Consider the following 24,463-nt stretch of genomic DNA (forward strand, 5'->3'; position numbering starts at 1 on the left):
TTTGTAATATGAATCCACACTATTTTTCTCGAAGTCTTGCATCCATTGGGATCACGCGTATATGACACATTGGCAATTGGCATTATTCAATATATTAATTTTACCTCCATGTTCATTTTTATCATGTGTCTGTGCGTTTTTCAATGAGTTAACAACTAGGTTTTTTTTAGTACTTCTCTCTAAAAATCACAGCATAAATCTCCATAGATTTAATCTATGCCTTTCGTGAAGAGTATCCCCAAAATGATTGAACGTCAAGAATACTTGTGCGGCAAGGAAAATGTCGCCATTTTTCCCTGTCTATAGATGGCAAACAGGCATATTTTTCCTTTAAGAATATCGGACGCCAACGCTACCGTGACTTTCGTGAACAAATACTATTCCTTTGAGCAAAAAAAAATTCTTGCCCAGTAACTCGAGAAGCTAGCTCAAGAGGCGATGCAGGGTATCGAATGCCATCGGAGAGTAAGTTCTCAGAAACTATTCCTAGAAATTTTTCTTATTCCTACAAGGCTGAACTTGAATTAAATTAACCTGAAACTCTATATAATATCAGCTAGTCATTTGAGTACTTGATAAGGCTAACGGTATGGCCGATATCAAAAGCCATTCCTCTAATGTATTCGTTGAGCTGCTAGTCTTAGGGCTCTCAGAAAGTATAAAAATCCTATCGTTAGGTAGATGCAAAATGAAGTAAAATGATACCAAGGACAAAACAATAAAATCATTCACTGGAAAGATAATACACTTACGACAGAGATTACACTTCCTTTTTTCAGTCGTATCTGAATTACAAAAAAGTAGGGAAATAAATGACATACCTTCGTAGTTAGTATGAGATTTGACTACATACCAAGAAGAATTTAATGTCTTTTCAAATGAAGATAACGGAATAGCTTCTTAAGTGACGCCAATGTCTATTTGACACCTTTCATCGCCGAAGACTTATCTACAGTCATATAGATTTCACGGAATGTGTGTCAATTCATTTGGTATATACCGTATCTATCACGAATCTCGCGCATAAGGACTAGATTTAAAAGGATTTTTCTCTTATTTTTTAGAAAGTTCATAATTTCTAGGAGAGGTAAACCTTGAACCCGCCATTACATTCAAAACATTTTTTATCTATCAGAGGTGTTGGCAGCTCGAGGTTCGAATCCCGGCCAAGGTAAACATTTTCGCTTCCTAAAAATCTTGATACGTTTTTAGAGAGTAATGTAAAAAATGAGTGTCAGGGTTTTAATTTTTTTGACAGTCGCTCCTTTTCTACGCGAGTGAGGAAAAAAAATATTAGATTAGTGTACGGTTGCTTGCCTTTGGTAGCCTTTCCTTTCGATAATTTTCCAACGGTTATACACGCTTTTTGAAATGATACGCAATTAATTTTCCGCGATCGTCAAAAAAAACTGGATTTCTCCCTCTCAATCTTGAAGACAACGAACATCGAGGTGAGGTTGGTAAGCCAGACCCATATTATTTGATAAGTGCCGGACTCTCGACTTCACTATCAAGAGTGAACGAATTATGAAAACATTACAGCGAACGATATGTATAATTATCAATGAAAGAAATAGTTTATCCAGTGCCAAAGTATTACCAAAATAAATATTACCTAATAAACAAACAGTAATATATCCTTGATTAGGGATAGGACTTAAAAGACTTTAACATAGGGGAGGACGTTAGGAAATAGACGAAGCGGGAGGAAAAGGATTGGCTCGTTGTATGAAATGAAGGGAGGTAAATTCTATACGGAATTGAAGATGGTTTATGGTAGTTTCGGATGTCAGTTTGTGTTTTGTTAGATGAGACAAAGAATTGTATCGTTGCACCGTTGTTCAATCTCTATCCATCCAACAATACCTTTAACTCTTAGACTGCCTAATAATAATGAACACCTTGTACCCGTATACCCCCTCTGCCCATACTGCTCGCTATTTGAATAAATGTTACTGATTGCTCCTAATAGGATACTTCAGCACATTCAGGACTCGCTAAGCGTCGACGTGTTTTTCGTCGCTCGACCCTTCCGTCAGGTTCGTAAAATGATTAGTAGTAGTAGTTTTGAGGGGAGGCGACCGACAACTGAGGTCATTTGCGCCATAGGGGATGGACAGGAAAGGATGAAGGGTGGAGAGAAACCCGGCGTCGGCATTAGCCTACTCTTTACGAAAGGTGCCAAGGAGTCCGCAGCTTAACGTCCCATCCGACGGACGGCGTACTCACTCAAAGTGCCCTCCACAAAGCACCTCGGGTAGGGATCGAGATACCTCTGAAAAATATTCAACACCGCCGGGATCTGAACCCGCGCCCTCCGGGTGGGAAGTCAGTACGCTAGCCCCCGCACCATCTCGATCCCTCGTAAAATGATTCACGGCTAAAATTCATTATTGCGTCCCCACGAACCGATGATTAGATGAGTACATACATTTTTTTTCATCATTCATCAATTATAATGGTTTATTTTGTGGTTGCGCTTGGAGAAAAATAAATGAATAACTCAAGCGCCAAATTGGGAAACGGAAGAGGTGAGATTAGATGGATAAATTGTGGCATATTACCCTTTGGAAAAGAATGAGTGCACATAGTTATTCATAATTTACCTAAGCGCAATGGATATTCATCCTCTTTTTTCGAATTTTGTAATTTCGCATAGTGTGCACAGTTCACCATGAGTACTTACCACAAGGTCAAACACTCAATAAAGAGTGCATGTTCAACGCCGTAACGCTAAGCAATGCGAAAAAAAACGCCCGTATTTGTGGCGAAACAATTCACAGCTTTTGCACCACCACGATAATGCATCTGCTCACACTGCTCACTGCTGGCACGTGAATGTTTGGCCAAAAACAGCACTTACATGATATCCCAGTGTACATATTCGCCATATATGGCCCTGAGTGATTTTTTTCTCATCTCAAAAATAGAGAGAACTTTAAAGGGCCACCGTTTTACAAGCTTAGCTTAGATTAAAATTCCTTGCTGAGAGAGCTAAAAGCTATACCAAAGATGGAGTTCCAGAAGTGTTTCGAGGATTGGAAAAAAAGGGGTCACATAAGTGTATAATATCTAATGGGGACTACTTCGAAGGAGATAACATTGATAGAGACGATTAAATTAAACTCTTTCCAAAAAACTCAAATTCCCGTTATTTACTGAACACGCCTATTAAATTATTCATGCCAATTTGCTTCCGTCGTTTTTTTCTCGTAGATTAGTTCCTTTCCCTCAGTTCGTTTTCCGTCGATTGACTTTAGATCCCAGTTTTAGTAACGTAACCAGCAGCAATAAATGGATCCACCTGCCAACACTTGTCCTTTCCGAGCACATCACGAAACGATTATTGATGAATTCCACTGTTGACTACACAACAGCCAGTGTTGCCACACCGGACACAGCGATTCGATGTATTTGTACTTGAAACTCTCGATTTCGCACGTGCAGAAGACTTGCGAAAATTTAACTGCTATCTTTGCTATCGACTGCTCGGAGGGTAAGGTCGTAAGCCTGTGCTTTCTCCGACCCTCGGCATTCCCGCCCGATCGTCTGCGATCTATTTAAAGTCCAATTTGTAAGTCTGTACCCGCTCCGCCTCTGCGGGGAAAACGGTCTCTCTGGATCTCGCTCCACGCCCGAGACTTCGACACGCGCGGACTGCATACGATTCGCCCATATGCCGCAGCGCCGCGTTAAGCCAACGGTCCACAAATGGCGTCGCTACGGCAACATGTGCCTAGAGCGGGTAGTAATGCAAATCACGATCTTTTATTCTTTTGGCAGTGTGAGACAGGGAGAAGCTGGCAGCGTATCTTTCGTATAATTTCCATTTAGGACAGTGGAGGACTCAAGTCGTCAACAATATTGAAACAGACGCAAAACACGAAACGTATGGATTAGTGGCGGCGGAGTGCGTGTGTGTGTATATATATGTATATATATATATATATATATATATATATATATATATGTATATATATATATATATGTATATATATATATACTCGTAGATATGTATATATATATATATATATATATATAAAAATATACACATATATATATTTATTTATATATATTTATATTTATATATATAATATATATATCCACACACAGTGCATAGTGATTTTATATATACATATAAATCATGTATTATATATAAAGGTGCGGTAACATAGCTTCCTTTTTTGAAAGCGTTCTGATTTTGAAAAAAGGAAGTTATTTCCTGCACCATATATATGTATGTGCGTACACATATATGCCATAAACACAGTAATCACCCCGAGGGTCGGTTTGGTAGGTGATGGTAGAGTTCGCCCAGTACTAAGCCCGACGGTGTGTGAAATTCACACATTAGGGTAGGGGGGCCAGTTCCTTTCCATGTGCTGGTTATAGTCTCCCAGGAAGAACTGGTACCCGAAAAATCACATAGCTTAGGTGGAGCTGTAGGTGACCAGAGAGGCTCCGACGGGAATCGAACTCCGGCCCTACGCTCAGTAATTCTGCTAACAGGTATGAGTCGAAGACGCGTTTTAAGTTTGCTGCATTACATTTGTCAGTGCTCATCGTAATTACATCAAGGTTCCGTAATGTTATAGCACGTCTTCCTATTCATGTATACATCCTCATCTTCACTAGGACAATAAACCTCGGTCCTCGATACTGTTCTATGAACCATATCAATAATCTCTTCACCTCCACATTGTTAGATCGATGTTCGATACTCCACATTCTTAACATGGAATACCTCACCTCTTAGCAACCCTTATTACACCAAGGCTGATTCGTAACTTATCGTATTTCTATTATTCGATAACGAAATCAATGGTTCCCATAATTTCAAGATTATTAAACAAACTTTTCTAACTGAATTATGGCAATTAAATCAATATTATAATTTATTTGCGGCCCAGCAATAGAAATAGGTAACATGTACGCTGCTAACTATTTTCGGGTCCCATAGATTAGGTTGATATGGGACTTTGAGTAAGGATGTTAAGAAAAGACTCGTAAAAACTTTGATATGGAGCGTAGCTATGTACGGTGCGGAAACGTGGTCATTGAAGCAGGAGGATAGACGTAGATTGGAGGCTTTTGAAATGTGGGTGTGGAGAAGAATGGAGAAGGTGAAATGGACAGAGAAGAAAACAAATGAGGAAGTACTTGGTATGGTGGGCGAAGAGAGGGGTTTGTTGGGAGCAATCCTATGGAGGCAGGAAAAGTGGATGAAGGGGGTGTTGACCGGCAGTGGGATGTTGAAGACTGTGATAGAGGGTAGAATGTTGGGCAAAAGAGGAAAGGGAAGGAACAGGATAGGGTTGTTGGACGGGATGAAGGGAGGAAGGAAGTAGGATGAAGGGAGGAAGGAAGTACTCAGAGATGAAGAGGGACCTGATATAGAGTAGGATGATTGATTTTGTGTTTTGTTAGGAGTAATAAAATATTTGTTTGGTAGTTGTGTCAGTCCAAAAACCTACCTTAACCGGTAGATTACTTAAAAAAAATGGAACCCATTTGATTGGAGACCAGGGCCGCAAATGAGTATCGAACCGGGCTGTGGTCTACCGTGAACACGTTTAGAAAAGCGTGAAACGCGCAAAACCTGGCATTCCGAGTGGACTACTCCAATTCAATTATCATATGTAATCTTCACTTTAATGCATTCACGATGCTGTATTTTTGTCGCTTCATTAATTCATTTCGTATTGCTTGCCTGCTTGAAACCACAATACGAAAAGCTTTTTCGATATATCTCATCGTCGGAGTCGACGCATTTCAATTTACCACAGGTCCACATGCGAGACGAGTATATATTGATCCTGTGGTTTCATTAGGAATGAGCAGTGGTCGTCGTTATCGGTGCCTCAGAGACGGGACTTAGCGTTTATCGTACAAAAATTTCTGCGAGTAAATGGAACCAGTTATGGAAGCCAACTGTTTCCCGCGAATGTCTTACCTCAATGACCACTTATCGAGGTCAATTCAGCATGCCCACACCGATTGCGGAAATCATCGATTATTGGTGTGTTTAAATGAGTGAGATAAGTGCGCTTTAGTTTGCCAACTGTGAAATTTCATGAATGGCGCGAAGCTGTTTGAGAGATGTCGCATCACTCAACCGCGGCTCATTCTACACAGCCGCGACGCACTTAACAATTCCTCAATAAATAGCCCGTTCTTCAAAGTTTGGTACAACAAAGTTTACAAATCGTACCTTGCAAATTATGGACAGAGTAAGTTTTGTAAAATATTTGTTGCCGTTGAGACTTTTCGTGAGGAAATAGATCTTGTAAATTGATTTATCTGTTCATTTGAGACCCAGCAGGAATAAGTACGTACAAACTGGGAAATAATGAAAATCCCAGTATGGAGAAAAAATTCACGACAAAATTTCGCCAATAATCTCTCCCCGGGGGTAATTTTTTCATAATTACCTTAGTCAACCACATAACTAAATTATTTCTTACCATTATTTCCTAGTTCATTCTTGTTGTGGGGTGTGGCATAGAATTTTTGAATATTTTGAGGGTGTCGCTGAAGAAAAAATCTGGTGACGATGAAATGAAGATAAGAAGAGTAATGACGTTCAAATTAAAATTTGATCCTTATACGAAATCTTATTTCCAAATTTTTCCATCATGTCCTACAGACCAGTAATGAGTCGCGGAAAATATCTGCGTGAATTCGTTGTTCAGGGTTCGGAAGTAGTACCCCTGAATCATTTAATCATCCTTTCCATTTATAATAATACTTAGCCATAATGCTTCTCTTCCGAGTCCTCATCATTATTTAGGACTTCCGCAGCCAATCCCTTCATGGAAATTTTTCACAAACTACTAGCCCGGTCGACCAATTTTTCAGAAAAAATTTTTCCTGGTTTAATATTTCTGATTATGTATTTCCAAATTTATTATTACCAATAATATTTTAGCTGAACCTATTGTTTGAAATATTCTTACTTTTCGAATTCTCAAGGGTAGATTGGGGGCTTTTGATATTCGGTTTTGGAGACTGATAAAAAAGGTAAAATGGACGACAAGTAAAACTAACTAAGAAGTGGTAGCCAGGGTGGGGGAGAAGAGAGGATTGATGGGAGAAATACAAAGGAGACAGGAAAGATGGATTCAGGGTATTTCGATTGACGATGGAATGTTTAAGATTGTGATAGAGGGGAGAACATTAGACAGATGACGTAGGGGAGGAAAAGAATAAGCATGTTGGGCGGAATGAAGGGAGGTTGATTACATGCTGCATTGAAGAGCAATTTAGTAACGTGGCGGTGTTATGTCCATGCTCATCCAAAACCAATCTTTAGACGGTAGACTACCGATGATAAAGTATATAACTATCGGTAGTAACCATAGAAAAACAATAATCATTTTAAAAAATTATAACAGCGCAATATTTTGCGCTATAATTTGTTCTAAGAATTTAAAATAGACCGGCTGAAATGGTCGGTGAAGGATTATTTCTGGTGGTTATGATTAATGTGCAATATTGGCTATCGTAAGAGAAACGTTCAAGGTTAAAACGGACAGAATGATAAAGTCGAAGAGTTACTACTGAGGTCCGAAAAAAGTCGATGGCCATTATATAAAATTATAATCGAGTCGAAAGACTAAAAGAATGAAAATCATTCTTTGGAATATCTATGCAGAAGTAGCACACACGTACATGAGATGCAAACGCTGGATAAGTAAATTGTACGTACGCCTCGATTTTTTAAATAATTTAATGACATTGCAAAAAATAATTTTATGGAAAAATTGCACGTATTAGGAAAATTTATTAGGAATTTTTATTCTAGAAATTTATGGCCCGCACTAATAATAGTCGCCTCCCAAATCTGGGTCACTCTCAAAGGAACTCCTCTACCTCATAAATTATCATGCGTTATCCAAACTCTGGGAGTTTCTTGAGAGTCTCCTACGTCAAGAACAACTAGGGAAATTTTGACGCAGGAAACCCCTAAGAATCTCCCAGATCTGAAATGTAAAACTGGTACAATTTTTCGATAAATTGGTTCTCGGGAAAAATGAACGACAGGAAAAATTGGTCAGAAAAAAAATTACTGGCACTCGGGAACCAGTCAACGTTCGTGAAAGCACGGCGATTCTGGATCTCTCGTCGATGGATACGCAATCGCCGGCGATTCACTTCTCTCCGGCGGGACGGGGCTGTGCAAGAGAGGAGCGGGTCGGAAGGGAAAACGGGTCGGAGAGTTTCTCGGAGGGAACGTCCGGTCAGGGCGGTCGAACGGGAAGGAACGATACCAGAGAGGGAGGGCAACGGCACAACTGGGGAGGAGAGCTGGTTGGAAGGGGGGGGGGTTGGAGGGAAGGTGGCGGGTGGGTGTGTTCGCGCGCGCCAGGGAAGATAAATGAAAATATGAGCGGATTAATGAAAGTGCCGAAGGTTCTACCGGCGTTAGGCGCGCGGAAGCGAATGGTTTTGTTATCGCCGGGGGAGGAAGGAGGGGGAAAGAGGGGAACGTACGCGGAGAGAGAGATTGCGGGTAACATTGGCGGAAGTGTATGTAAGTCGCGTGCGTCAAATATACCTCCGCCGTGGTGTTATTCGCCTAAGGATACAAAAAGCGATAAATCTGCAATGAAACACACAGGCGACCGCGCGATTGCACACATGGGCGGAGTTTGTATGTTATGCTACGGCGCATGACTTTCCAAGTTCTCCCTGGTGACTCCCAGCTGTGTGGGCCATGATTGCCTCCTGACCCACTGACTTAATCACGCCAGGAATTAAAGAGGGATTAGCATAAAATATGTTCACCTCCGCAGAAAGTCTGCCATTACCGGTGGGAGATTCGCGTTCGTCTTCATATTTTTTTTATCATTTGGATGGACTTCAGGAAACACACCCCGTCTCGCTATTTTGCACTGCACGCTTGATCTTCGTCAAGGAGGACAGAATGCAGAGATGCGGTTGAAAAAGAAAAGCGCTGATGTCAACCACATAGTTTGGAATAAATCATTGAACAATTTAACCCACTTTACCACAACCGTATTTTCATACGAACCACAATGATAGTCCTAAGTTCGGTATTGATGCGGTTATGCTGGATGAATTAGGATGGGAGTTCCATTAACAATGAAGAGAATAAGCAAACCTAAGACTGGAAGAGAGATGCGAACAGAATACCTAAGTTTTCTTGCCACCGAGGAAATTATTACGGTCCCAAATTACACTGGCATATTAAACCACAAGGATAAGAAACAAGAGATACTTACCACCCCTGGCAGATTCAAATACCCCTACCCTCGCAGGATATAGTATAATAACAAAATTAGCTTTAGCACACCTATTTTCTTTGAAAGGAAAAATATAATTTCAAACTTTACTCGAATACAACTACAGGTTCACACACACATACATATTTGGGTTTATTATACATAAACATCTATATTTTATGCATAGATATGCATGTATACTTGCACACACATACATGCAGATTCAAACAAGAAAACTGGCAAGTGGAAATCATATATTCACACGGATGTAGCTAGAAGGAAAATGGACAGAAACACTTGACGGACAAACACAAGGTTGGTGGGGAAGATTGAAAGGTACGGATCACAATTAAAGTCTAAACGATTCCTTGACTTGAACTACGGGTCTTCAAATGGCCGGGCCGATACTCTACCAATATGTCTTCCACCTTAAAAACTTCCCCAATTACCTTGCGTTTGTACTTTAAGTTTATTTCTATCCCTTTATCTAATATCTTTATCCATGTGTGTGCGAACATATTTAATTGACTCAATTTAACTTTATAATTTTTTTAATTATGTTCAATCATTTCCGATTACGTAAGGCTCTCCCTCTTCGGTCGCGGCATTACAGGAAAATACTTTATCGTCTTCCTCAAATTTTAAAAATGAAAAAAATATACAGAAAAAAGTATTAGTCATAACCAGTTAGTGGCTGCTGCAGGCGATAAATTTAAGTGAAAGATCGTAAAAAAATGAGAAATTTAGATATCCGGAAGATGTTCAAAAACTCAGGCGTGTAGGCACCCGTCGTGCGAGGTCTAACGAGTTTCTGGAGTTGAATTTTCGCATAACATAATAATCCACCGTTGGAGCCGAATGCCGTAATAAGGAAAGCGCATATTAGTAATACTACATAAGCCTAGCTGTAAATTGGCGAGTCTTGGAATTCCTTCCCAAATACGGTACCACAAATCCTCCTGGGGAATGACCAAAGTGAGTGACCGATGGGGAGGTTTTATTTATAGCCTAATTATTGGCTCATTTATGTACGAAAACGTAAATACACGCCGGAAAAAGTAAGGACGCTATCGTGACTTCGAAAAATTGTGAAAATTATAAAAAATAATATGATAAAACATTCATTTTGCGATCGTTATTCGTCCAAAAACTAATTCTCTCTGCTTTAACTTCCCCACTCTACTTGAATTAACAAACGGTCAAAAAGGTGATTTGGAACAGGAACACCGAGAATAAAAAAAATTTCCACCCAATGAGAATTTAATAATTAGTCACCTTTGCTCAAATTAAACCTTTGTAACACTTCCCGTCTCACAAATCCCTGTTCACCTTATTCATTACAATAGGTTGATGGATTCTTATCCTTACTGAAATCTTGGCCGTTTACATCCCTTGAATATTCTTGAAATGCTTCTTTGAATTTTTTAGTTGTATCCCGTCTATAAATGAACGCAGAATATTAAAAATACGAGAATTACGAAGTCTATGACAGATTTCGAACTCCTGACCTTCAACGGCGCAATTAAAACTGATTTACCTTTTCTTTTTCATACGATTTCGTTTTATTTTCAGTCGCTCATTACACAAAAAAATCTCAGAATCATTCGGACACATCTAAACTTGAATCACCTGTTACATTACACATCACACGTCCGCGGTCAAAGGTAACTGACCAAATAATAGACATACGTTATGACTGTGACGGTTCAGATGCACGTGGAAGTGATACCAGCGTGGCGCTACTTAGTTCAAACATCCACAGCTCCCGGAATATTCTGCATGAAATCCCGAATTGAGACTGAAGAATTTTTACGTAGTTAACTTGATCACACCATCTCATGGGTTCCAGTGGGAACCCTTGATGTAAAAAATGTATGCACTCCTAACGGGGTACTAGGACAGGGGTTTCATCGGATGCCCACCCTTGCGAATTAGAGGGTATGATTCCAGCAGTACAAGGCTATTAGTAGGCCTCCCTCGGCCTACAGATGAAAGCACTCTTGCAGCTACTGTCACCCAAAGAACCATTCGCCATCGCACGGACTTTCGCATCTTTTCTTGAATTCCGCCACGCAATAACGACCAGGCCCATGATAGAGACGGAGGCTACGTAATGAGAAAAGCGTTAGTAAAGAGTTGGCACCAGACAAGGAATTTGCCAATAACGGCACACACTGGTCCTCTTCCGTGAGTGCCAGGGGAGACGAGTACGATGTCGACACGCGCCTCTCTTCTCGTTGTGGTCACGGCTACCTTGGCTTTGGGCTATCTACGGAACGGTGGAAGAAATTATTTGATTTCACGAACAATAAATACCTCTATTCGCACCATTGCTGACTTCCACAGCTACCATTTCCTTTGGTAAACCAGAATGTTCTCTGAAATGTATCCTTCACGTATTCGTGACCTTCAAGGGCAGATGGTGGAATCTCTCCCTGCTACCGACAGAATTCACCTTACAAAGGTTTCAGTGCTACCTACATATGAGTTGGCTCCTAATTGATTGATATTTATCTGACAGAATGCCGAATCGGCATAACCCGACACAAGTCACACACGTCCCAAACTGTCGGCGGCATACGCGTATTTACCACGACAGAGACGCTTACACCAGCATGCATGTAAGACATAATCAAGAATCAACCAATATATGGCGGATAAACTAATTGTGCATCGATAAATAACTTACCACCGTATCCATTAATAATACATGTCATACTAGAAGCCAATTATACAAGGGGTGCTCAATTGAAAACGCATAACACACAGTCCGCGCGAAAGGTGGTTAAAACTGTTCTTACGTATCGATACTGCCATCGCTGTGGTAGGAGTACTACATTAAACATAGGAGTACTACATTTAAACAGACTTCTTCTTACTTAAGAAGCGGGCTCGTGTAGCCTAGTCTCTGATCTACTCATCTCTTGGTCGCTTTTCCAAAGGCAAGAATCACTAATCGATAGTGTATCACAAAACCATTAAATTGTTTTCGCCCTCTGCTACGATTTTTGTGACTACTTATCCTCCGGGCTTAGTTGTGGTTCAATGTGCCTATTCGATGTGAATGAATTTTTTTTAGCTTCAACTTTTCAATGTTTGATATTAATCGCAGTTCTGTCAGCCCCATACTATGTTTCCTCTGAGGTTGGGCGAAAGATTCCATTTGATCTAATTTCTCCACTCCCGAAGCAATGCCTTCCTACAGCTTCTCACTTCCGCATACTAGGATTTTTTTTAGTTACCTTTCTATTTGATTTTATATCAATTTCTTTTCGGTTCTCGCTGATGGTTCTCTTTGATTCCTTTCCCATCTGATTCTTTATTAATGCCTCTCGAAAATGCAGGCCAAGTGATGCTGGTGAGAGTTTTCATCCTTGTATGGAACTCACGTATGCTCTACCTGTTTCTTGCGCATCGTTGCCAATACATTTTGATTTTAATTCGGTAATTACTTCGTTCTTTGTCACATTAGTTTGGGAGGCAATAATTCATGTGGTCGCCCATAATGTGAGTCCGGGCATGATCTGTAACTTTTGCAAAAATCCATTGTTCTAATAATAGGCTAAACGCACTGAAAAATTAGACGCACCGACCAGGCAAATGTCGAAGCTTCGAATCCCACCTTGGACTTCGATTTTATGAATCCAAAGACTAGTTGCTTAGATTTTATGGTCATGGATTGCCTAACCTGTCGAAGAATCGGCTATCGAAATTTAGTACTTAATCATAGACTCCTGACTTCTTCAGCTCTGATAATTTTCTAAAATGTAAAATTTTCACTATTCCTCTCTCTTCCGCAATTACGCCACGTTCTATCCCATTAACACATCGTTTTGAGGACCATTAATTATTTGAGTTTCTTTGTCCGTCTCCTTTTCATTCCCCCACCACTCAAAAACCACCTACCTATTCCCATTACCATCTCGTTCCCATTCATGCTAATTCAATCTCTCATATATCTGCCCCACCTTCTAGGTGCCCGCACGTTTTTTCATCCTCTTCCTTCTCAAACCCCTAGCTCCTCATCTTCCTGTTTCCTGCAAGTGACAGAAATGCCCGTCTCTCCCATATCGCCTTCACACCATCAGCAACATTATCGTTAAATCAATAATAATAATCGTAATAACATTTAGATAGTGCTCAGATGATGCTAATGAAACCTCAAGAGTGTAAATTGTTATTATCTTGAACTTAAAAAAAATCAATGTGCCAATCTTTCTTTCTTCAACACAAGACCGTTCCAGTGCGTATCATCCAAGGACCGTCATAATTTTCGATGTGTCGACTCTGCTGTGCGATGCTCCTTAGATATCGCGTTAAGAATTCGAGCCGACTTCTGGCAAATCCAGCCATTGTATCGTATCGGGGCATTTAAATTAAGGAGGCTTCGTTTTAAATGTCATCCGTTTGATGCGTAAGGGTAATAAATCAATCCGTGGGCCGGTTGATAAACTCTAAAAGTAGTCAATAAAATTCGTTCTGGTCATACTCAATATAATTGTTCGCTTTATGTATGTTTAGTATACCGCTAATAATGAATCAGAATGATTAACGATATCGGAAACTTTAAAGCCGAAATGCTCTTTTGGGTTTCTGACAATCCTGGCAAATAATGAAACCGAAAATTAATAAGCGAATCGGGAAAAATCGAAAAGTTGGAAAGGATAAAAATAGAGGTGCAATTTTTCGTCCACATCGAAAATAAGTTGCTTAACTAACAATAACATGTGGTTTAGGTTAACGCATTTCCCAAGTTTTTCTATAAATTATATCGGTTCATCCCTCTATTTTCACCTAAAACAAATATTTACTCTGGATAATAATACATTTATTCCTGTCTTCATACCTGATTTCTGTTTCATTTTCAATTTGATTTGATGGATAATGGAACAAAAATGTTAACCCACAATAGTATGCACAATATCTCCTTATACTATGAACTCGCAAAATATCTCCTTATGATTTGATTTGATGTTGCTTTCTTTTTGTCCTCCTGTACGTGATGAACGAACCAATCTAACGTACCAATATTATAATATCGATTCCTGTTTTCTGTCAACTATTTTGATCAATAACATAACATGAATAATTGGATATTATTAATTTCAAATTTAGAAGGACGTTTAAAGTTTTGGGGATCGTAGAAAAATGAATATCATTAAACTAAAATTAATAAACTTTCAGTAAAATTTAACTATATTTCGTTCACATTCGACTTCCTGTGAAATACATTTCTTTAAACTTTCGAATATGGTTTTCCATTTGTCAAACGATAGCTGAAAATTTGTTGGTTACTCAACTATTTTTTGATCCATTAGTGTCCCTTCTGTTATGTCCAACGGTGTGCGAAATTGAGTCATTTAGTTTGTGCGCCAGTTTCTTTCCCAGGGCGGTTTCACTTCATGTTTCAATACACAAGAAATCATTTATTTTGGGTTAAGATATCTGATTTGAATTCATGACCCTACGATCAAAAGTGTAACCCCCTACCCCGATGTGTGAATTTCACACGCCGTCGGGCTAAGTACTGGGTGAACTCTACTATCACATACCAAACCGACATTCGGGTTGATTACTGTTTATGGCTATATATATATATATATATATATATATATATATATATATATATATATATATATATATATATATATATATATGTATATGTATATATATATCAGTAATCAACGTAAGGTCGGTTTGGTAGGTCATGGTAAAGTTCACCCAGCACTTAGCCCTATATGTACGGCGTGTGAAATTCACTTATCAGGGTAGGGGGCCAGTTCCTTTCCTTGTGCCGAACATGGTTTCACGTTTCATGAGGACGCGCTCTACGTCAGTAGCCCAACTCTCTGCCTGGACTACCGCGGCCCTTAGATATATATATATATATTGGAATATTTAAATCTATATTAAATCTTATTATAGCAAGATTTACAATAAATCTAATGGTCAAAACCTGCTATCTACGCGGTGAAAAAGTTCAATATTCTCAATTCTTCATTACCTTTGGTTCCGATATTGGCTATCTAAATCGTCTTTATGCAGTTTACGAAAACCAGTCATACACGGGCGGTAAATGTTGACATTGTTGACATCATTTTCTTAATCCAGTCCGCAATCTCACTACGACGACTTTATACTTTCACTTTCATACACATATTTTATTTATATATATGTATATATATGTATAAGTTTATATATATATATATATATACATATTTCCATTCAAAAAGGGATACGTCCAGGATTATCGTAAGCGTCAATGTGAGATGTACCAAAGTGTACCAAAGCCACCCGAGTGAGTGGTGAAAATCACATCTGTATTCCCAAATTTTCTTAAACCTCCTCCCTCCCCCAAAATCTCCCCACCCACCCCATCTCCGGGGGAAACCCTCCCAACCCCCAACCCTCGGTCAGGGGACGCAGCCTAGACGGAGCAGCAACACAAGAGACTGTTGAAGTGAAACACTTTTTCCCACTCCCACACACAGCTACACACATGCGCTCCGGCACACACGAGACGAGAACTCAACCACCCACAGCGCGACGCGGAAGCGACTTCCCTTTCGATATTCTCCTGGGATAGCTTTCACTGCGACCGGAGGTATTCACTTGCTTCAAGGCTCTCTCGAGACGGGGGTGTGGGGCCACGGTGAGCGCGGGAGATGTGGGGTCCGGTGGCGGGTTCCTTACGGCGAATCTGAGGCAAGACGGGGGAGGGGGACTCTTGAGAGAACACGCCGCTGCCGCCGCCGGGGCTGTCCCTCCCCGCCCGACCCTTCCCCCCCTCTCCCGCCACGTTTTTCCTGGCATTTTTTCACTCTCCCTAAAAGTACCGCCTTTCAAACCCCAAGCCTAATACGAGCCCCCTTTCCTCTCCCTCTCCACATATCATCCATTAGAGCTCTCTCGATCAACTCCCCGTTCAAGAACGTACAACGAGTCAACGAGAATGCGAGTGGTTTTCGGGTCGCATGTAACCGATAGCAGTTGATGGAGAGACCGTTCCTCTCTTCCCGCGCGGCCGGCGAAGATACTGTTTACGTGACCGCTTCGACTCGAATGAAAGTCCTCATTCCATCTTGTGGAAGATACTGACGTCGTTTTTGGTCGCACCACCGGCATTGTGCCGCCACTGTCTTCAACCCGAAGGTCACGGTTGGCAAAGAAACCTAAACCCTCATAACACTCGACTTCCAGTTATGCACGACACCGTATAAAAGAAATGAAACGCAGCGATCAACCTGATTTTGGTTTGATTGGAAAGGGTAGATCTACATGTTAAAATAACCCTGATGGCCGCTGCAAGGGCGGGTGGCAGGGGATTCATGGGCCCCAGCCATACATGTAGAAATATTAGTTAATGCATTTGAATATATACATTAGGGTAGAGCTCACCTAGTGCTTACATTAGCCTTCGGCGAGTGTAATTCAAAGATATTCAGGATATGGGAGCCAGTTCCTTCACCTGCGTCGCCTGCGGTTTACCGGGAAGTCCTTGTACCCGAAAAACCACACAGCTTGGTGTAGTGGCTGAGGGCGCTCGGATGGGTCATCCGGAATTGAACCAGGTCAGCGGCCCAACGCCCTAGCCACTGAACTACCACATAGCATAAGAAGCCAGTTCATTTTTATTCGTCCCTTCGCCCTTAATTACCATTTTTTCTACGACAATATCTTGAGTAAAATTTGACGCAAACATTTCATTCTCTTAATATGTATATAGAAAATTTCCTCAACTAATGTTTTGATACTATATACATTGTCGTTAATTATGCACCGCAATTTTTCGCTCTGTTTTCAAAGGGTTTAATTACCGACAATAGAAATCACGCTACCCCTGAGGGAATCATTTATACATTGGTACCGTGCACCACAGAATTTGAAAATAGGACCTGCCCCTAGCATTTAGTGGGACAGGTTATATTCCCCTAGTTCTGTACCACCCATGGCTTCCCCGGAGGATGCGGTACCCAGAAAATCACAGCTAAGTTATGGAATCTCCGAAGAAACCCGATAGTTCTCCGGTAGACGGACACTCATCCCTGGAGTGGGCTATCAGGCCCCCTTGTTATTGACGCGAACCTCGCTATACTGATAAACCATTTTCTTGCTACCAGGTGTTGCCGCAGGGTACCCTCAATTTCAACCACGCTCTTTGATTTTTCGGGGGCCAAATCTTCCTTTGGGAAATCTTAGGAGGTACAGCGCAAGAAACTGGTCCCTTTACATTGATGTGACTTCCACCCGCCGTTTGCCTAAGTATTCCTGCCCCCTCATATCAAACTAACCTTCGGATTGATTATCTTGGTTTGGTTTTTATTCAGCAGCCCAAGTTTGATAATATACCTAATGTGCATAGCATATTAGATATGAAACCGAAAGTGAAGACTTTTAGGTGAAGATATTTTCTCCGCGGCTCCCCCAAGACTTACTTTCCACGCCGGAAATACCACTTAAACCACTTCTATCTCCAGCGGCTCTTATGTGCTCCAATAGAGGTAATCCTCGGCGGCGGGCAGTCGATAGGATGACTCGTAAAGATCTGATACATGGACGAAGATCGTGATAACAATCAGATCATCCTTTGCCGAAAATATTTTCTATAAGAGCTCTTCACCAAAGTATCCTCTGAGGGAGAGGTAGTATGAGGGACACTGATTCGTATATTCTTATAACTTACTTACAGCTTAGTACCTGTGTTCTTAAAAGATCAAAGCCAACAATTAGAGTTTTGAAAAAATTAAGATTGAGCATAAACAGGCTTCGAGCAGAGTACAAATTATTTTGAAGGGGTTTTTTTTTAAAGAAAAATCTATAAAACTTACCAGCATAATTTATTGGTATATAATCATTGTTTAATTGTGAAAGTAAATTTTTTACAAAACAATTTTTTATTTGCTATTTCGAGATATATCAATTTCGCGAGTCCAGCGGAAACAATGTTTTCGTTCCAACGAAATCTCAAAGTATCAACCTTGAGGAAGCACCGGAACGTTTTCAAATGTCGATATTTCCTAGAAAACCTGCTCCATCAAAGTTTTCTGAAATTCTAAGATTTCGGATATTTTCAAACAAGACTGTGTATCGAGCGCAAGCCCAACCTTTCAAACAGATGCTAGCCCTCGTCTCTCTGCACCTGAAATTTGCTGCCCACAGACGATCAGATAGAGAGGCTGGGAAACAGGAAAAAATCAAGAGTTTTCATGATTTAAAAAATCATCTAAAAGGTGCGGTAGGTCTCAAAGTAAAGATTCGTTTCCATGGAAACAACATTATCTATAGAATGCTCGCGTCGGCTAAAATTTCTAAGCGTATTACTTTCGCTAACGAAGGCGGAAGTCAAGCCGTTATATTCCCGTTAAAGTTAGATTATTTTTTCCTCTCATCGTCATTTTAATAGTCCAGGTATAGAAATTCTGACGGTTAAAAGTCACTAAGGTATTCACATTTTTTACTCGCCACATTCCCGAGGCATCATTCGTATTCCTATAGGTCGTAATGTTTTACTGTTAAGTTGTCCTTGAAGATACGAAATAGTCTCTGAGATGGCTTTCTAAGTGAAGAAATTATTAAGTGATCGGTTGAAGTATGCTCACTTACATCCGGAGACTGAAAAATAAAACGTTCTGCACCTGGAAATGCCATGTGATAAATTTCTCATGTTCCGACATTTGAACTTCTTTTTAACTTCAAGAGCTAGCCATGAACAAAATCAACTCCTGATCAATCCTTTCGCATCTGATTATTCAGCATCACTTTTTCTTTGGCCAATTATAAAGGCCTGACATAATTCGGACAATGTGCATTTCAAAGGTTCTGACGCGACACACGAAACGAAAGAACTATCAAATTAATTGATTTTCAAAGTCCAGGACTCTTCTGGAGTCATTTCATGCCATGTATAACAAAATATGAAAAAAATCCTGTGGAAAGAATAAATTACAGTGGAATTCTTACTTCCTATAGTTAGATTTACTGATTAACTCGTTATCCTAAAAGCATGGATTAGTTTCTCGAATTAACAATATAATTTAACAGCGCTCTGAAAGCCAAAGTAACATTAGCCAAAACTTTCTGTCTGAATCAAATCTTGTGAACTGTTGATAAGCGATTAATGATGCGGCAGATTAATTACCATAATGAAGCTATGCGTGGCCATTTTAAGAAGGCTTTTAAATTGATTTGCAGTGCTGCAAAATGGGCCGAGAAAGTACAATACTTTTTTATGTCGTGCTTAATTACGAATGACTAAATCGTATTTTCCGTGTCATGAATACGTATCTTCCCTACCGTGACATAATATTAATCGAGACAATTTTTCATGCTCTCTTATAAGTGATCATTGTCGCTAATGTTCTAATTCACGATAATTTTAACACCATTCCTTGGATACTGCAATGATTTTCTGTTTTTTTTCAATGAACCCAGCTTTCGGTCCCTTCGTTGCACTCTCTTACTCCTCCTGCCGCTTTCCATGACATACAAGTATCTAATGCCTGTCATGCACAACCTTGATATTTTCTTACTCAAATCATTCCACAAGCGGGGATACATTGAAATGGAAAAATGAATAATCACGTGCAATATATACTAAGTTGAACAAATTTATTTTATCATTGTTTCGGGGCGAAAAGTAATAGGAATGCACGTTTTTCTCAGCGAGGGAACGCATTTAAACCCGATCACATTTCAGGATATGATCAAAGATAAACAATGAATTATTGACTGAAGTTCAGATGAAAACCTATCGCTCTAATTTCATTCCACACATTATATCTAGAATTTTTACCTTTTTATCTAAAATTTCCTACCCATGTTTGAAAGCATTTCATGGATGATTTTTAACGTATGTTTAAGTTTTAAAAGAAGAAAAAAAGCGTCTTGGGATGGATGATTAATGTTTTGTGTGTCGATAGGTGGAAATAAAAAAATTAAGATAGGCAAATTTTAATGTTTATCATAATAACAATGTGTATGTATACATATAATATATATATATATATGTAATATTAATTATTTCATAAAAGGTAATCCTGCTAACAACTTGGACTATTTCCCCAGCTACTCGCCGCGACCCGCGGACTTCAATCCATCCGAAAATATTTTAAGCACGCCTTTCCATTCAACAACTCATCCTGATTAATTATTACCAAAAGCCCTGCAATTTACAAAATTTATTTACCTTGTAGGTTCGAATTGATGGAAAAAGAAAGCCACTGTTGTTTTCTAATTCAGGGAATGGAAACGAAAGAATAAGGACGCATAGAATTCCATGGCCGTTTCTTCCTCTATGAGAGTGGAGAAGTGAGGCCTCTATGAGAGAGAGTGGGTGGTGTTAGGGTAGCATCGGGAACTTCGCGGGCGGCCGTAATAAATCCGATCGAATTTTGCGTTACATGCTCGAGAAATGATAGAAAAAGGATGCCGGAGGAAAGCCTTCGACAAATATTCGTTTAAATTTAGTAATGTTTAACCAGATCTAAAAAAAAATAGCTTTTCCATACGCAAGAATTTCAACGTGCGTATTCGATTATTATAGAAAATTAAAACTTGTCCCTCGTTTAAATTATCTAGAGGAAAATTAAGAGTGCGCTTAAATAATTCATACCAATTAAAACATTTTCTAGGTAGCCATGCGATAATATAATTAGTATATTACGTTAAATCCAAATGTAGCTTGATATTTGATGTTAAATGCGAAGACAACCGAGTTTTCAATTATTATGAAGCGAAGAACCAAAATGCGAACGTAAAGGATGTAAGATATGTAAAAGCAAATAAAAGTAACAGATTCTATGACAAAAGTCCGTTTGGACAGAAAAAATCCTGATCAAATGGCATTATACACATATTGTACGTGCCTAAAATCAAATCAAATTTAGTTCTTAAAATACTTAGAAGGCATAAATGCAGTAATGATGGTATAAAATGTGGATGGGCAAAAGTTGATTTTTTATTTTCAATTTGGACGAACCATTAGCAAGGTTTGTCGGGGTTTGATTTTCGATAAATAAATCGATTCAGGTCCCCCTCCAATCCTCACAGGGACACCGGAAAAATCCAATCCTACCATGTATAGCTTCTGAGAACGCACATGCTGTACCCGACAAGACTTAATTGGAAATTAATCCACCCTGTTAATTCTTTAATTAGTTTTGCATGAATATAGTCGTCTTTGCGGAAGTGAATTTAAATGCTTTTGCATGTTTTGCATGAGTCTGCGTTCTGGTTTTTCGGGAGGTGTCCGAACAACCCCCGCCACACGCCCTTGCGGGGTATTGTGTTGATGTATGTAGACACTAGACAATGACGAGACGATTGCGTAAAAAATAAATACATTCATTTTAAAAATTGTGAAGGACCAGGGCATCGATCCGCCGTTGTATCGGGGAACTTCCTGCTCGGCCGACTGGCATAAATCCTTGGTCGACTAGCATAAATTGATTGATCTGGCCACGCGGACTATGAGGCGGAGAAAACACCGGACACCACTGACGGAGCTGTTTCATAATGTTATGTTTCCCCGAAGATATCCCAAATTGGTTCCAAGCACCTTTCCGCCTTTTCGGCGGGGTCTGCCGGGGCAAGATCCGGACTTCTCCCCGGGTGGGGTCAGAGAGACGGCCGTCTCGCGGCGACGGCGACGATCGCGGTCGCAGTTTTCCCTTCTCCCCCCGGTCGCCTCTCACTTTCCAACGCTCTCCCTCAATTAACTCATGGGGAAGCGAGGGGCAGGGGGGGAGATGTTGGTCGAGAGGGTAGGAGGACGGGAGAAGAAGTACTACCGCTTAATATATCAAGCTCCCGTCCAGCGGAGCTTTCTTACTTGCGCGCTTGCGTTGATCACACACGTTACCGCGGGCTTCGACTCAGTCTCTCTAGCGACGAAGCGAAATGCCGAAAGATTTCTCTCTTTCTCGTCAGAATCGAACAGTACTCGCGCTTTGGTGGGGGTATGCAAACAAGCGAGAGAGGAGAGGAGACGTGCATCTTTACATGGGTGGGATCAAGGGTGGTTGATATGTAATAATTTTTCGAAAGCAACATTTCGAGTGAAATGCGGGCGTCATAGATAAGATCAGAGGTAATGATGAATTCTTTCGGTTTTCTTTGGTAATATTTTTCGCAAAAAATCTTTCCGATGAATGAACAATTATGCATTGTTTTAACGTATTCTTATGTGTTTTTCGCATTACTTCTCATTTTTAACAGTAGTAAACCTGTCTGGGTGAATTTTTGTTAGATCCGCAAACAACAGTCTCCAATCTACGCTTCTACCTTTCCCTCAACGACTTACGTTTTGCACATATATATAATCCATGAAAAATCCTTAATAAATGCCTATTTGTACACTTAAAATTAGAGCATTGCCGTTCCAGAAGGCATTTCTGTTTTGATTGTAGATGTTATATTTATAACGTATCATTCAATACTGACCACATTTGACAAGAATTCAATTTTTCCATTCACGGAATTGCGAAAAAATGTGAATCAATAGGCCTCATATAGGATAACAGAGGGGGGGGGGGTGGAATCTGAATCATTCAGACTTTTTTCAGGAGCTCTGAAGATTGTGTACCAGTTTTTAACCCTTATAAAATCTATCAGAAAAGGCTACGACACCTAAAAGAATAATTCAATTACTATTGGTTTAAGTAAGCGTCATAGAAGGACTAAAGCATAATAATAAAAAATGGTCATTATTTTATTATCACAATTACATATTTCCAAAAGCTGGACTTATGAGCTAAAATGTATATTTTAAAAATCCTGGACAGGATATTTTGCTCCTCGTCGACTCAATCAAGATGGGAACTTAACCATATTGTATCCGAGATGAGCGTCAAATCATATTGTATTGATGTATCCAAGGTCTTTGGACAGTACTGCCGGGATTGCTATGGACATATAATCGGATAAACTTGAACAATTCGTTAATAACGGTAAAAAAGCTCAATTCTCAAAAATCCCTGTCCTCCCCTTCATATTGCTTTGGAAATTATTCCGACTGAAATAACTCATTTCTCGTGAAAGAAACCTAATTAACCGACCTCAATTAAGCCAAGAGTAAATCGGGACTTTTAAAGCAAGGTTGAAAAGTTGCTCGGCATTTGAAAATTTTGGAAGTGGTCATAAAAAAGGTGTCTTGGCGACGCCAATGCTCTCCTATATGAATCACCCGTCGGTGAAAAAATTGTTCGCCAAAGGCATCATGATTTTTAATGTCGCGACGCCACGAGTTTCTCACTCTTCCGGTATTCCGTAGCAGCCATTAGGGCTTCGATGGCTGCGGGATTTCATTAAGAAAGAAAGTAAAAAGAAAGGAAACTGCCGTTGTCTTAGATAACTTAGGTGGGGCAGGACGCCATATAAATCAAAAGATCTAATCGAGAGAGTGTTTTCGTAATTTGAGCAAATAATGGTTGACTACGAGCATGGCATTAGCAACGCATAATCAATAGCATAACATTTTTACGCTGACAATATCTTCACCTTTCCTTACAAAATGTTCCACATAATTAATTACTTTCATACTAAAAAACGTGATGACAAGTTCAATTTTAAAATTTTTACTTTCAGCGATAGTGGGAGCACGCTTAAAAAATTCACGTGAATCCTCTGATTACGGGGCGGCATGAACTATCCAAATCGTTGAAAGATATACTGAACTATGGTGTCGGTTATGTCCTGCCCTTTCGTCGCTGGTTTTTCCAATACCATGTATTTATAATTTCTCTTCACTACACAAATAATGGCATCGTTGCGTCGACCGTGATGTCTGTAAGGAGATTAACGTATTGCAAACGAAAGACAACTCGGGTGAAGAACAGTTATTTTTTTACACATTAAAATATCAATTTGAAATTGGAATCGCCAATCACTTTTTCATCGTTGAACTTATATTTAAGGTTGAAGGAATATATGAGCTGTTCATGGAGCTTCATAACATTACATGATATACGTATATGAGGAAGTACTTGGCATGGTGGGCGAAGAAAGGGATTTGTTGGGAGAAATCCTGTGGAGCCAGGAAAAGTGGATGGAGGTATTGACCGGCAGTGGGATTTTGAAGACTGTAATAGAGGGGAGAATGTTAGGCAAACGAGGAAAGGTTAGGAACAGGATAGGGATGTTGGACGGGATGAAGGGAGGAAGAAAGTACTCAGAGATGAAGAGGGACCTGATATAGAGTAGGATGCGGGATTTTGTGTTTT

At 39.9% G+C, this 24,463-nt stretch overlaps 1 protein-coding gene across 1 annotated transcript in view; it reads left to right on the top strand.

Annotated features, from left to right (window-relative positions):
* LOC139688676 (uncharacterized) overlaps positions 1-24,463 on the top strand; it is a gene marked incomplete at its 3' end in the record, with an annotated part of 221,119 nt that overhangs the window by 51,431 nt on the left and 145,225 nt on the right. The gene's annotated exons all lie outside the window — the stretch shown is intronic.

Source organism: Hetaerina americana, unplaced genomic scaffold (genome assembly GCF_022747635.1).
Source record: "Hetaerina americana unplaced genomic scaffold, ioHetAmer1.1.p SCAF_215, whole genome shotgun sequence".
Taxonomy (NCBI): Eukaryota; Metazoa; Arthropoda; class Insecta; order Odonata; family Calopterygidae; genus Hetaerina; species Hetaerina americana.